This window comes from Manis javanica, chromosome 2 (genome assembly GCF_040802235.1).
Source record: "Manis javanica isolate MJ-LG chromosome 2, MJ_LKY, whole genome shotgun sequence".
Lineage (NCBI taxonomy): Eukaryota > Metazoa > Chordata > Mammalia > Pholidota > Manidae > Manis > Manis javanica.
The window spans coordinates 29,664,021-29,680,125 of record NC_133157.1 but is presented as its reverse complement, the minus strand read 5'-3'; the positions used below and the strand labels follow the sequence as shown (position 1 = coordinate 29,680,125).

General features: G+C 38.7%; 1 long non-coding RNA gene across 1 annotated transcript in view; it reads left to right on the top strand.

Annotated features, from left to right (window-relative positions):
- The window catches only part of LOC108386046 (uncharacterized), a 214,212-nt gene extending 204,210 nt beyond the window's left edge, over nucleotides 1-10,002 (top strand). The window contains exon 4 of the long non-coding RNA XR_012123607.1: nucleotides 7,570-10,002. This is a non-coding gene — a long non-coding RNA (uncharacterized lncRNA). The remainder of the gene's footprint in view (nucleotides 1-7,569) is intronic.
- The last annotated feature ends 6,103 nt before the right edge of the window (nucleotides 10,003-16,105 follow it).

The window sequence follows — 16,105 nt, the reverse complement described above, 5'->3', positions numbered from 1 at the left end:
CTTAGTGTTTATCAACAAATAAGGTGATTGCTTTGGCCTATGTGCTTCTTCATATTTGTATAGTGATCAAATCCCTTTCTCAGATGCCATTTTGGAAGAGGGAAGATTCATGTACATAGGTCCTAGATAAGTTTCCATTTTCTAGCAAGCATGAACCTAGTGAGGACTTTTTGTTCCCTAATTTTTTGGGACGTGAAAAACCATAATTAAATTCCCTAGAGTGATCCATGGCTTTTTTAGTTGTGACTTTTAGCCCCTCCCCCATTTCTTGCCCATTTATTTTCTTGGATTTACAGACACTGCAAGGATGTAATAAAATCCCAGTGGAGGTGGGAAGGAGTAGTTTCAGGAGTTCAGAGATCTTCGCATTCCACAGTACAGTCTAAGTATGATAGAGGGATGATGTTTTCAGAGCAGGCCCTACATGTCGATTTAAGAAACATGTTATGTTGCAAGGGTTAGGGTAGATTTTTCTTTTTTCTTTTTGGTATCATCAATCTACAATTACATGAGTGACATTATGGTTACTAGACTGCCCCCATCATCAAGTCCCCACCACATATCCTACTACAGTCAGTCCATCATCCTAGTAAGATGCTATAGAGTCACTACTTGTCTTCTCTGTGTAGTACAGCCCTCCCCATTCTCCCCACCCCCAACATTATGTCTGCTAATTATAATGCACTTTTCCCCCCTTGTACCTCCCTTCCCACCCATCCTCCCCAGTCCCTTTCCCTTTGGTAACTGTTAGTCCATTCTTGGGTTCTGTGGGTTTGCTGCTGTTTTGTTCCTTTAGTTTTTTTTCTTTGTTCTTATACACCACATATGAGTGAAATCATTTCATACTTGTCTTCTTCCATCTGGCTTATTTCACTGAGCATAATACCCTCTAGCTCCATCCATGTTGTTGTAAATGGTAGGATTTGTTTTTTTCTTATGGCTGAATAATATTCCAATTGTGTATATGTACCACATCTTCTTTATCCATTCATCTACTGATGGACACTTAGGTTGCTTCCATTTCTTGGCTATTGTAAATAGTGCTGCAATAAACATAGGGGTACATATGTCCTTTTTGAACTGGGCTCCTGCATTCATAGGGTAAATTCCTAGGAGTGGAATTCCTGGGTCAAATGGTATTTCTATTTTTAGTATTTTGAGGAACCTTCATACTGCTTTCCACAATGGTTGAATTAGTTTACATTCCCACCAGCAGTGTAGGAGGGTTCCCCTTCCTCCGCATCCTCACCAGCATTTGTTGTTGTTTGTCTTTTGGATGTTGGCCATCCTTACTGGTGTGAGGTGATATCTCATTGTGGTTTTAATTTGCATTTCTCTGATGATTAGTGATGTGGAGCATCTTTTCATGTGTCTGTTGGCCATCTGAATTTCTTCTATGGAGAAGTGTCCGTTCAGATCCTATGCCCATTTTTTAATTGGATTATTTGCTTTTTGTTTGTTGAGGTGTGTGAGCTCTTTATATGTTTTGGATGTCAATCCTTTATCAGATCTGTCATTTATGAATATGTTCTCCCATACTGTAGGATGTCTTTTTGTTCTATCGATGGTGTCCTTTGCTGTACAGAAGCTTTTCAGCTTGATATAGTCCCACTTGTTCATCTTTGCTTTTGTTTCCCTTGCCCAGGGGATATGTTCATGAAGAAGTTGCTCATGTTTATGTCCAAGAGATTTTTGCCTATGTTTTTTTCTAAGAGTTTTATGGTTTCATGACTTACATTCATGTCTTTGATCCATTTTGAATTTACTTTTATGTATGGGGTTAGACAATGATTAAATTTCATTCTCTTACATGTAGCTGTCCAGTTTTGCCAATACCAATTGTTGAAGAGGCTGTCATTTCCCCATTGTATATCCATGGCTACTTTATCGTATATTAATTGACCATATATATTTGGGTTAATATCTGGACTCTCTATTCTTTTTCACTGGTCTGTGGGTCCTTTCTTGTGCCAGTACCAAATTATCTTGATTACTGTGGCTTTGTGGTAGAGCTTGATGTTGGGAAGTGAGATCCTCCCTGCTTTATTCTTCCTTCTCAGGATTGCTTTGGCTATTCAGGGTCTTTTGTTGTTCCATAAGAATTTTACAACTGTTTGTTCCAGTTCATTGAAGAATGCTGTTGGCATTTTGATAGGGATTGCATTAATCTGTAGATTGCTCTAGGCAGGATGGCCATTTTGACAATATTAATTCTTCCTAGCCAAAAGCATGGGATGAATTTCCATTTGTTAGTGTCCTCTTTACTTTCTCTTAGTAGTGTCTTGTAGTTTTCAGGGTATAGGTCTTTCACTTCCTTGGTTAGGTTTATTCCCAGGTATTTTATTCTTTTTGATACAATTGTTTATTCCTAGGTATTTTTTTCTTTTTGATGCAATTGTGAATGGAATTGTTTTCCTGATTTCTCTTTCTGCTAGCTCATTGTTAGTGTATAGGAAAGCAACAGATTTTTGTGTATTAATTTTGTATCCTGCAACTTGCTGAATTCAGATATTAGTTCTGGTAGTTTTGGAGTGTATTCTTTAGGGTTTTTTGTGTACAATATCATGTCATTTACAAATAGTTACAGTTTGACTTTTTCTTTACCAATCTGGATTCCTTGTACTTCTTTGTTTTGTCTGATAGCCATGGCTAGGGCATCCAGTACTGTGTTGAATGACAGTGGGGAGAGTGGACATCCCTGTCTTGTTTCTGGTCTTAAAGGAAAAGCTTTCAGCATCTTGCTGTTCAGTATGATGTTGGCTGTGGGCTTATCATATATGGCCTTTATTATGTTGAGGTACTTGCCCTCTATACCCATTTTGCTGAGAGTTTTATCATGAATGGATGTTGAATTTTGTTGAATGCTTTTTCAGCATCTATGGAGATGATCATGCATTTTTTTCTTTCTTTTTGTTTATGTGGTGGATGATGTTGATGGATTTTCGAATGTTGTACCATCCTTGCATCTCTGGGATGAATCCCACTTAGTCATGGTGTATGATCCTTTTGATGTATTTTTGAATTTGGTTTGCTAATATTTTGTTGAGTTTTTTGCATCTCTGTTCATCATGGATAGTCTGTAATTTTCTTTTTTTTGTGGTGTCTTTGCCTGGTTTTGGTATTAGAGTGATGCTGGCTTCATAGAATGAGTTTGGAAGTATTTCTTCCTCTTCTTTTTTTGGGAAAACTTTAAGGAGAATAGGTATTATGTCTTCTTTATATGTCTGATAAAATTCAGCAGTGAATCCATCTGGTCCAGAGGTTTTGTTTTTGGGTATTTTTAAATTACTGATTCAATTTCATTGCTGGTAATTGGTCTGTTTAGATTTTCTATTTCTTCCTTGGTCAGCAGTGGAAGGTTGTATTTTTCTAGGAAGCTGTCCATTTCTTATAGGTTTTCTAGCTTGTTAGCATATAGATTCTCATAGTATTCTCTAATGATTCTTTGTATTTCTGTGGGGTCCATTGTGATTTTTTCCTTTCTCCTTTCTGATTCTGTTTATGTGTGTAGATTCTCTTTTTCTCTTAATAAGTCTGGCTAGAGGCTTATCTATTTTGTTTATTTTCTCAAAGAACCAGCTCTTGGTTTCATTGATTTTTTTATTGTTTTATTCCTCTCAATTTTATTTATTTCTTCTCTGATCTTTATTATGTCCCTCCTTCTGCTGACTTTGGGCTTCACTTGTTATTCCTTCCCCATTTTCAATAATTATGACCTTAGACTATTCATTTGGAATTGTTCTTCCTTCTTTAAATATGCCTGGATTGCTATATACTTTCCTCTTAGAACTGCATTTGCTGCATCCCACAGAAGTTGGGGTTTTGTGCTGTTATTGCCATTTGTCTCCGTATATTGCTTGATCTCTGTTTTAATTTGGTCATTGATCCATTGATTATTTAGGAGCATGTTGTTAAGCCTCCATGTGTTTGTGAGCCTTTTTGCTTTCTTTGTACAATTTATTTCTAGTTTTATACCTTTCAGATCTGAGAAGCTGGTTGAATTTCAGTCTTTTTGAATTTACTGAGGTTCTTTTTGTGGCCTAGTATGTGGTCTATTTTGGAAAATGTTCCATGGGTACTTGAGAAGAATGTGTATCCTGATGCTTTTGGGTGTAGAGTTCTATAGATATCTGTTAGGTCATCTGTTCTAGTGTGTTGTTCAGTGCCTCTGTGTCCTTACTTATTTTCTGTCTGGTGGATCTGTCCTTTGGAGTGAGTGGTGTGTTGAAGTGTCCTAAAATGAATGCATTGCATTCTATTTCCTCCTTTAATTCTGTTAGTATTTGTTTCACATATGCTGGTGCTCCTGTGTTGGGTGCATATATATTTATAATGGTTATATCCTCTTGTTGGACTGCCCCCTTTATCATTATGTAATGTCCTTCTTTATCTCTTGTTACTTTCTTTGTTTTGAGGTCTATTTTGGATGATATAAGTACTGCAACACCTGTTTTTCTCCCCATTGTTTGCATGAAATATCTTTTTCTGTCCCTTCACTTTTAGTCTGTGTATGTCTTTGGGTTTGAGGTGAGTCTTTTGTAAGCAGCATATAGATGTATATTCCTTTTTTATCCATTCTATTACTGTGTGTCTTTTGAGTATTGCATTCAGTCCATTTACATTTAGGGTGATTACCAATACGTATGTACTTGTTGCCATTGCAGGCTTTGGATTTGTAGTTACCAAAGGTTCATGGCTAGCTTCTTTACTGTTTAACCATCTAATTTAACTCTCTTAAGCTATTATAAGCACAGTCTGATGATTCTTTATTTCTCTCCCTTCTTTTTCTTCCTCCTCCATTATTTATATGTTAGGTGTTTTATTCTGTGCTTTTTTGTGTTTCCTTTGACTGTTTTTGTGGATAGTTGATTTAATTTTTTGCCTTTAGTTAGTATTTGGTTGGTCTGCTTTCTTTGGTTTGATTTTATTTTCTCTGGTGACATTCATTTAGTGTTAAGTGTGCTTCCATCCAGAGCAGTTCCTTTAAAATACCCTGTAGAGGTGGTTTGTGGGAGGCAAATTCCCTCAACTTTTCCTTGTTTAAGCCCTCCATCAAATTTAAATGATAATCATGCTGGATACAGTATTTTTGGTTCAAGGCCCTTCTGTTTCATTGCATTAAATATATCATGCAATTCTCTTCTGGCCTGTAAGGTTTCTGTTGAGAAGTCTTGTGATAGCTTGATGGGTTTTCCTTTGTAGGTAATCTTTTTTCTCTCTCTGGCTGCCTTTAATACTCTGTCCTTGTCTTTGATCTTTGCCATTTTAATTATTATATGTCTTGGTGTTGTTCTCCCTGGGTCCCTTGTGTTGGGAGATCTGTGGGCTTCCATGATCTGAGAGACTATTTTGTTCCCAGCTTGGGGAAATGTTCTGCAATTATTTCTTCAGAGACACTTTTATCCCTTTTTTCTCTCTCTTCTTCTTCTGGTAATGAGAATATTATTCCTCTTGGACTGGTCACACCGTTCTCTTAATATTCTTTCATTCCTTGAGATCCTGTTGTCTCTCTCTCTGCCTGAACTTCTCTGTGATCCTGTTCTCTGATTTCTATTCCATTAACAGTCTTCTGCACCTCGTCCAGTCTGCTCTTAAACCCTTCTATCAATCATTTCATTTCTGTTATCTCCCTCCTGACTCCATCCCTTAGCTCTTGCATATTTCTCTGCAAGTCCATCAGCATTGTTATGACTTTTATTTTGCATTCTTTTTCAGGAAGATTGGTTACATTTATCTTACCAGGCCCTCTCTCTGGGATTGTCTGAGTGATTTTTGACTACACCAGATTCTTCTGCTTTTTCATGGCGATAGAAATGGTTGCAGGCAGGTCGCACGTGTGTCAGCTGGGAGATCAAAGTCCCTTCCTGCTTATTGTTCACCTTGGCCTTCTCTGCTGCCTGTGCTGGTTACCCTCACCCGGGGAGCAGACTCTGGCACAATCTCCTGAGCTGCCATGGGCGGGGCCACCCTCGGGCTAGCCTAGAGCACTGCGGGGAGTTGCAGGCATGCCGGGTGTGTTCTCCAGTGAGAACGGCTCCCCTTCATGCCTTCTGGACCTTGCTCCAGCTTCTGCTGCCTGTGCCCATTACCCGCATACTGGGAGCAGACTCTGGGACAATCTCCTGAGCTGCGGTGGGTTGGGGCCACCCTCGGCCTAGCCTAGAGTATTGCAGGGAGTCACAGCCGCGCCGGCTGGTCTCTTCTGCAAGAACAGCGCCTCTTCAGGCATCCCGGATCTTGCTGTGGCTTCCACTGCCTGTCCCAGGTAGCTGCGCGCTGGGAGGAGACTCTGTGGTTGCTGTGGGTGGGCCCGCTTTCTGGCTCGTCCGCAGCTGTGGCGGGTCAGGTCGGTTTGTTTTTAGTGCTGGCCGGGTTGGAGGGAGGTACGAATGGTAGGCTTCTTTTCACTGTGAGGGACTTCGGGGCTGCTTTACCCCTCAGAGGGTTAGGGGGCCTGAAGTTTCTGAAGATTCCCAGCCTGCTGGGCTGAGTGTGCTGGGACTATTTTGTTCAGCTGTTGAGCCCATGTCCCTTTAAGATTTTTAAAAAGCATCTGCTTTTCTTTTGTCCCAGGGGAGCCTGCTGTGGGCACCCACTTGCAGTCTCCGTCTCGGATCCTACCCTTCTGTTTCTCTAATATCCAGCTCACCATGCAATGTGTGTCTGTGCTCCTGGTACAGATTGCTAGGGCTGGTTATTTAGTAGTCCTGTGCTTCCACTCCCTCCCCACTCTGACTCCTTTCCTCCCGTGGGTGAGCTGGGGTTGGGGGAGTGCTCAGGTTCCGCTGGGTCACGGCTTTGTATCTTACCCCCTTCGTGAGATGCTGAGTTTTCGCAGATGTAGATGTAGCCTGGCTGTTGTACTGTAACCTCCGGTCTCTTTTTTAAGAATAGTTGTATTTGTTGTATTTTCAAAAATATATATGGTTTTGGGAGGAGATTTCCACCACCCTACTAACGCTGCCATCTTGAGCTGGAAGTCCGGGTAGATTTTTCATACCTTATTTTATATAAAGCAAAACTGGTTAATAGCATGAGCTGATGATTGGGTCAGTATTTAAAATTCATGTCCATATTTCTAGTTTATCCCAGATTTTGGTACTAGATTGTATGACACCCTTAATTTTCAGTAGCCTTTAATTATTGTCCTTTTTTTAATGTGTTGTCATTAGTATTTCTGTAAAAGATTGGGAGATACTGGGTATGTAAATGTTAACAGACACTGAATGAGAAGTGTCATCTTCATGAATATTACAATAAGCAAACAAAAGATTTTGTTTAATTAGTTGAGCACAATGTATAGCAATAAGGCTTTGTGATTTCTTGCCTTTTAAACTTTACTTATAAATTAACATTATTTTCTATTAGAGGATTAAAATATCATCTATGGCAAGTAACACTATAAGCCTGCTTTGTATGTGCTATGAATGTCTACCTTAAAATTATTTTTGAGGCAGCCACCTCAACTTTAATCTATCTGCCGATCTTGAGGAATATTGCTGTCAAAAATTATGATGAAGTGCCCCAAAGTGTACATATTCATGGCTGTTGCCTCATGTCTATCCTCAGGATTCATGACTACATCCCATGCAGTGACAGAAACTCAGGGGAAGAGATCCAAGAAAGTGAAACATAAGCCACGCAGAGTACTTCCCCATCCTTAACAGGTGTTAAAAACATCAGCTTGCAAGTGATTGATATGCACAGGATGTCATAAAAGTGCAAGCCTTGGAAAGCCTTTTCTGATATGCTGAAAATAGAAGAAGTGGGAAACCAGACTTCAAAATTCATGTGCTTGTTTTTCTGACATTTAAACTTTGGCCCTGGCCACTATTGATTAACAGTAGAACCACTAGACTCTTTATGGTATAAATAAATACATCTGTGAATGAGAGATCAAATGTTGCTTATCTGTTGATGAGTAGAGAATTCTGCACTTTTAGTTATTTTTAGGAGTGCACTGAAGCAGTTTTTATGGGTTCCTCAGACCAATTATGCCAGTCTCTTCTAAACTCTGTTCAATGACCACAGTGGTCGCTTGAAACGGATTGTGTTGGTGGAATTTATGTCATGGAAATGGCAAATGTTACAGTTAGGGCTTTTTCCCTCAGAGAGCCAGTTGTTAAACATTTATTAGAACATTACAATTATTAGGGTCCTTTTTATGCTTTCTTTCCTGATGATTACATGATTATATTCAGTTTATTTGTGTGAAATTCTCCAGCCTTCATTATAGTGATCAAGTCAGCAAATGATATTAGATTTGAATTTTCATAAATTTGCTTTTACATGAGCAGAAACCCATATTCAAGCAATGGCTTTGTGCCTTCTCTTTCATAATAAATTTTTAGTTGTGACTAGTAACTACAAAAAGGCAACTATAAGCTAGATTCTCTTTGATTTTATTTTTTTTACCATTAATCTTTCCAAACAAAAAGAGGCACTCTTATTCCAGTTTTTTGGTAAGCTTTAACATCAGTTAGAGGCTGAATGCCTCCAGTTACAATAACAATGGATTTCATTTCCTTTGTCCTAGCAAGTGTTTTATAAATGAGTGTCCCTGGCTTAGGGTCCTGCTTCCAGCTATGCTTCATCATCCTGAATTGTGGGGCAGGTTCTCTGAGTGAACATCCTGAGAAGTAAAGAATTAGGAGCTCCAGGAAACTGTTGGCCTTGACTCTGCTGCCGTCTCAATTTCTCTCGACCACCTCAGTATTTCTTTCTTCTTCCATTTTTCCAATTCTCTTTTCATCATCATCTGATTGTTTATTTTATTTATTCACTTGCTATGTCTCAGACTTAAATTTTAAAAAAGTAACAGTTGATGGGAAAGATGACTACATAATTATGTGGGTGATGTAGGTAAGGAAGCAATTTGTCAACTCTTGAAACTGATATTTTAAAAATGTATGTTCAATATTTATTTGAGCAAGAGGGATATGAGAACCTGTTAAGAATCCTTTGTTGTTTCAACATGAAAACTCTATTCCTGTCTATTCTGTGGAACCAATTTACATGTAGTTAGCTGCGAAAGGAACTGAGGATGTGGGGCTGGGTGAACTGGCACTGCATTTTCAAATTAATTCGATGACATTTTAATGTTCCTTAGAGAAGTGCTTTTCCACCTCTCATGTGTGTATCTGTCACCCAGGAATCTTGTTAAAATGAGATACAGTAAATTCTGATTCAGTCAGTCTCAGGCAGGGCCCGAGATTCTGCATTCCTAACAAGTTCCCACATGACGCTGGTGCTGCTGGTCTAGGACCACACTTTGGTGGGGGGAGGTGTCACAACCCCTTTACTCTGGCTTGAATGGAAGAGACAATAGTCCTATATGAAGGGGGTGACAATAAGCTAGTTTTTTTTTAAACTATTTTCTTTCTTTTTCTCTGTTTTTTTTTACTTATGAAGACTTAACACTTTCTTGGGGATGGTGTGAGTGGTTTATTGGCCTCTCACGTTAAGAAATTCCTTGCTTATTTTAGATATCTTGTCAAAAATGGTGGTTTATAATCTTAGGAGAGAATTCTGTGATTCTGTGATTTTAGAACTCACATTTCAAAGTTGCTGCTTAAAACATGAGATGTGAAAGCCCTGATAGGTCTATACTTGTGACTGTTTTAAAAATGATAAAATTTTGATCTACTCAGTAGGAATCTCTGTAAAACACATTCTTTTAAAAGGAAAAATAAGAAATAATAAAGGACATTGGAACTGAAAAACATGAAACATAAAGCCCACCTATGATGATTTATCCAGACACCCAGCTAGTGCTATTTCTGTAAGAATTGTTGTCATGATAACGGTGTAAATTTGCATCTTCATGTTGTAGGGCATTCTGGTTTATCAATATGGGATATAAAGCTGCCATGCATAAAGCTGATCTCCCACCCCGCATGAAGTTTTCAGCTGTACAAATCTGAGTGAACCATGAGCTGCCTACAATGTGTTCTTGCCAGGCACACATTAGATGCTCAATAAATATTTGTTGATTGAATTGAATCCAAAGGAGCCTCATATGCGTAACTTATATACAGCCCGCACAATTTACACAATGCCTGCTACAAAAACATGCTTCCAGAAATGATTCCTCCCATACTAACCACTTCAGACCTGGAAGCTGAACAATGCTGTTTTGTTGGGCTGTATGACCTAATGTCCACCTCCGTCTGTAAAGCCACCCTCAACCATTTCAGTCAACATTGAGCTCTTCTTTTCCAAATAGCCGCAGCACTTATCTTACTTCGTATTTCTGCTATTTGTTTGTTGAAAAGATGCATCTCCAAAAAAACGGGTGAAATTCTTAAAAGCAGAGACAATGTCTTATTATTCTGTGGGTTCCACTGCACTTAGCACAGAGCAGGTATTCAATAAAAATTTATTAAATTGATTCCCTGGTTTGATATGTGATTGTTGATGGGCATTTACTCATTAGATATCTCTGTCAGATATTTCAGGAAAGGTCCAACCTTTCCACACTCAACCAAACAAAATATGGCATTGCTTTCAAAACTTTCCTTTTGACTCAGTCTTCGAAACACCCATAGAATAAGATATCTCTCCATAAAAGAGGCCTAAGCGTATTTCTCCAAGGCTTGACTAGGCATGGTTGTCAGCGCATCCCCCAAGGTACAGTGGAAAATAGCTTTTGTCAGGTACTACTGGGGAATGCTTTCTCCATGATTTCTTAGGGGTCAATGGAACATAATTTGGTGTAACTCTTTCAACCAATCAATACTCCAAGAAAAGCAAACCCAGCTGAATATCAGGGGAACATAACTTTTTTTAATGCATATAATAGCTAGCATTCCTGAAAGCTTCCTCTAGATCCTATTCTGTGTGCTTCAGTTTAACAGTTTATCTTCGCAGCAGCACCATGAGGTAAGTAATATATTCTCCAAGATATAATGAGAGACTGGGGCTCAGAGAATTAAAGTCACTTTCCCAATGTCATAGGGCCAGAAAATGCAGAGCTCAGACTTGGAATGAGACTGTGTCTAAGCTTGGGCTGCCAATACAATAGCCACTCGCCACATACAATTATTTAAACTAATTTAAATGAAATAAAAATTTTAAATGTAGTTTTTCAGTCACACCAACCATATTTCACATGCTCAATCGCCAATCTTGCTAATGGCTCCTATACTAGACAGTGAAGATACAGAGCATTTCCCCCACTGCAGGAGGTTCTGCTGAACAGCGCTGCTCAAGTGCCTGCACCTGCCGGCTGTGCTGACTCTGAGCCCTGGACTAGGAGAAAGCCTGGAGGCTGGAGGCAGCAACTTCAGGCAGATGTGTATGTGAACGAGGAACTGAGAGGCAGGGTGGGTGAGGAAGGGAGGAGCTCTGCATCCTACGTCACCTGGGACCTATGCTGGGGCTTCAGTAGGGATGAAGGCCCCTGGAATATCCTGTGAACAGCTGCAATGGAGGGGGGTCTCCCCTGCTCCCGCCAAGGGGTCAAGGGGATGGGGGTCAGCTCTTTTACAGGCTGAGTGGCCAGACTGGAGAGAGGAAGTCTGTACATTTGGAGCCAGCAATAACCACCTGCCCCCATCTGGGCAATGGCTACCCTTAGAGCTCACTTCCCCTGGAGAGGCAGGATTCCACCCAGGCCTAGGAGAGGACATGGCAGAAGCATGCAACACAGCGCATATCTTGACAGCATCCACTGACTGATCACCCTGGGCCCACTGGGGCTGGGATGGTCTGACTGCTTCAGAGCCACTAGCCATTCCTGAATTCTTGACAGACCCTCAGGACCAGTATTCTGATTGTTTTACAAGCACCAACCAACATTTCAGTGCATACTGGCCATTTATTTGAACACACTGACTTCAGATACACACTGAAATGAAAACGATTAACAACTGTGGCTCACACTCAATATTTTTCAGATGCTGCATCGAGGTGCTGTGCTGTAATAAGCATAAGCCATAGTTATTATTTTTATTTGTATATATAGTATATTTTATTTATATGTGTTCTTTGAATTTTCCCAATTCTATGAGGTGTACCTGTAGGTATGTATATATTATTATTACTTTAATTATTATTTCCATTCTCATTTTACACATGAAGGAACTTAGGCACAGTGACATGGTCACACAGCTATTAAGACAGTGGAGCCCAGTCAGTCTGGGCCCTGCATCCACGTTCTGAACCATGACACCGAACTGCTCTGCTCACCCAGCATGAATGCCACTCCAAGTTGCAATTCTCTATGTTCTTTATCTGTATAACCACTTTGGGTGTTCAGTTTGGCATGGTTTTCACGATTACTCCTGTTACAGTTTGGAAATGCCTCCACTGAGCTTCCAGAAACTGTTTGTTTTGATTTACAAATACAATAATGGTGTCAAGCGTGTAACTGGTAGAGTTTTTATTTTTATTTTTTACATCAAACTTGGAATTTCTACTCTGTCCAGTGATAACTTGCTTCCTAATTATTTTGAATTTTAGACAGTGCTTTGAATAAGTATTTATAAATGTGTAGACTTTTGACTTTGACTTAGGGACAAGAGTTTGATTTGAATTGCTTATCCTTTCTGAGAGCTGTTTTTATTCACAAACAACTGCGTGTTGCTCTTTCAAGAGCCTGATCGGTAAGTTCAGGAAGCATTTATGTGAGAATAATAAAAGTGGCAATTAAAAAAAAATAAATGCAGCCATTAATAACATAACCCATTCATTGGTATTAATGCATGTCATGACAGTACTGCTAATATCAAACACAAAGAGCTAATTTTTAGAAATTTGGTACAGGATTACAAACATAAATTAATAAGAAAAACAAAAAAAAAACTTACAGGCTCTGGACTTACCGTGTTCATATTGGCTGAGACAGCTGAAAGCTATCAGTCAGTTTTACTATGTAAATAACATGCGGTCAACAATGTATTGAAGACCAAAGAATTTAGAAAATGATTAAAAATTGAAGACCGTGCTCTGAGAGTATGATAGATGTAGCATTAAATGCAATGCCAAACACCCATCTGTCAAGAGGAGGGCAGTTCCTTATCTCCTAGGTGATGGGAAACTCAGATCCTAACTCTAGGATGCCACCTTGGGTTCAACTTAAATATGAGGCCAAAACTGACGTACAACTCTGATGAAACCTGTCAGGAATGTAGGGCTATAGCACACTGAACAAGGCCATGTGTGGAGAATAAATTAGAACAGATGATAAGCCAGTTTGTAGTGAATGAGCTCAAATGGGGCAAACCCAAGAGCAAGGATAGGACATAAATTTATATGGTCATTCCAAGTTATAGCTTCCATCAAGGCCACTGTGGGTAAATAAAGCTTGGAGAATTCAAAGGACCAAGTGAAGGCCCTGGAAACTGGTGCTGGTGTTCCCAGAACAAACACAGTCTTAAGTTGCGGTAATGAATCCTATGTGACAACCACAGCCGCATGTGCCCTCAGTGTCATCCCTCTAAGGAGGGTGAAACGTGCTAAAGCTGTATAACGTCTCATTTCAACTGTGAGCATGTGTAAGTCTTAATGGGGCTAATGGGAGGAACATTAGTCTGTAAACATGTCTTTGGAGCTATAAGCAACTTAAGTATCTGAATGTCTTTGGTGTTTTTATTAAGAATCTGAATAGGTTTAAAACAATGTAAATAAATAATGGTAAGATTTCAGTGAAGAATATGGAAGGCAAGAGGAGGATAAATGTAGGCATGCTTGGAAAGACAGCTGTGAGATTTTATGTAGGCTGATCTGTTTACCCCCGTAGTGCTCATACAGTGCAGTCCACCCCCAATAAAGCCTGTTCGACAATGACTAAGAGTGGTTGGAATGAGCAGGTCATGTGGATTGCAACATTGATGGTCTTTTCAACAAATGAATGCTGGAACTGGACATGCAATGCAAAAAAAAAAGTGAATCTAGACACCGACCTTATACCTTTTACAAAAATGAATTTAAAATGCATCACAGATCTAAAGGTAAATTGTAAAACTATAAAACTCCTAGAAGATAACAGGAGAAAACCCAGATGACCTTGGGTATGGCAATGGCTTTTTAGATACAACACCAAAGGCATGATCCATGAAAGAATAATTGATAAGTAAACTTCATTAAAATTAAAAACTTCTGCTGTGTGAAAGACAATTCAGGAGAATGAGAAGACAAGATACAGACTGGGGAGAAAATATTTGCAAAAGACATATCTGATAAAGGACTGCTACCCAAAATATACAAAGAACTCTTAAAAGTCTGTGATCAGAAAACAACCTAATTTTAAAAATGGGTCAAAGGACTATAATTACCAAAGTAGATATACAGATGGGACATAAATGCCTGAAGAGATGCTCCATGTATATGTCATCAGGGAAATACAAATTAAAATAACATGAGATACCACTATACACATATTACAATAACCAAAATCTGGAACACCAACACCACCAAATGTTGGCAAGATGTGGAGCAACAGGAACTCTTATTCATTGCTAGTGGAAATAGAAAATGGTTCAGCCACTGTGGAAAACATTTTGAGGGTTTCTTGAAAAACTAAGCATATTCTTACCATATGATCTAGCAATCATGTTCTTTGGTATTTATCCAAAGGAGTTGAAAATTTATGTCCACATAAAAACCTGCACATGGCTGTTTATAGTAGCTTTATTGACAACTGATAATACTTGGAAGCAACAAAGTGGGTGAATGGATTAATAAACTATTACATCTAGACAAGGGAAAATTATTCAGCATTAAAATGAAATGAGCTATCAAGCCATGAAAAGACATGGAGAAAATATTGCTAAGTAAAGGAAACCAATCTGAAAAGGCTACATAATATATGATACCAACTCTGACATTTAGGAAAATGCAAAACTATGGAGAACATAAAAAGATCAGGGGCTAGAGGCTGGGTAGGGATGAATAAGCAGAACACAGGATTTTTAGGGCAGTGAAAATACTCTGTATGATACAATGTGATGGATACATGTCATTATATATTTGTCCATGCCCATGGAGTGTACATCACCCAGAATGAACACTAAACATGGACTTTGGGTGATCATGATGTGTCAATATTGGTTCATCAATTGTAACAAATGTACCATTCTACAGGGAGTTTTTGGTAGTGGGAAAGCCTGTGTGAGACCTGGGGGTATATGGGAAATCTCTGTACCTTCCTCTCAATTTTGCTGTGAACCTCAAAGTGTTCTTAAAAAAAACAAAGCATTAAAAAAGTCAAATAAGTTGCCCTTTTACTGCGCAAATTCTGAAACCATCTGTCTTTCTTCTTTCAAAAGGTAATTAAAAATTCCATAGACAATAATCTCTTAAATCTAGGGAGTCAATGATTTTTCAATGGAAACATTCTGAACTCATAAATAAAGAAGAGGATTTTTGAGTAAATAAAGAAAAGGACAGAAATTATTTTCTTTTTGAAATAATATAAATACATTTATTCTATAGTTACTACTATTCTAAAGGAAACATAGGAAAGACTTTGTAAAGTAGTCTACCTGTTGTTTGAAGTTTCTTAGGGCAATCATGCCCTGGATTTCCCATCAGCAAAGCTGGCTGATACTGTTTTCACAAAGCAATAGCCCAGCCAGAGGACTGTTATCAAGGAAGAGAGACTTTGGGGGACATAAATGAGAGAAGTTGAAAAATGAAATTACATAGAAAAATAAACACAATCAATTTGAATTTTGTAAATAATTCAGTTCATGGGTTTGATTTACTTTACAAGATCTATTAACTTAGTTTTTAACAAATAAAAGTTTCTTTATTTCCAAATTATAGCTCCAGAAATCAAAAGTTGGATGCATTACTCATCCTCTAGAAAGTGGTAAATGATATTACCTGTGATGTTTTTAAAATGGGAAAGAATATGAAAACTAAATTCTTTCCTCCACTTTCCTTCCTTTTTCCCCTCTGCTCCTCCCTTCCTTCCTTCCTTCTTCCTGTTCTTCCTTTGTTCCTTCTAGTAAATCAGTCCATTTGTTTTGATGAATTCATAACTACTGAGCCCTGTTAGAAAAACTAATTTGTGAAATACACAGTTGGTTTAATGCCCTCCTTGAGAAAATGGTTTACTTTGATGGTCTGCTTAATATTTTACTCATACTTTCAACTGTGA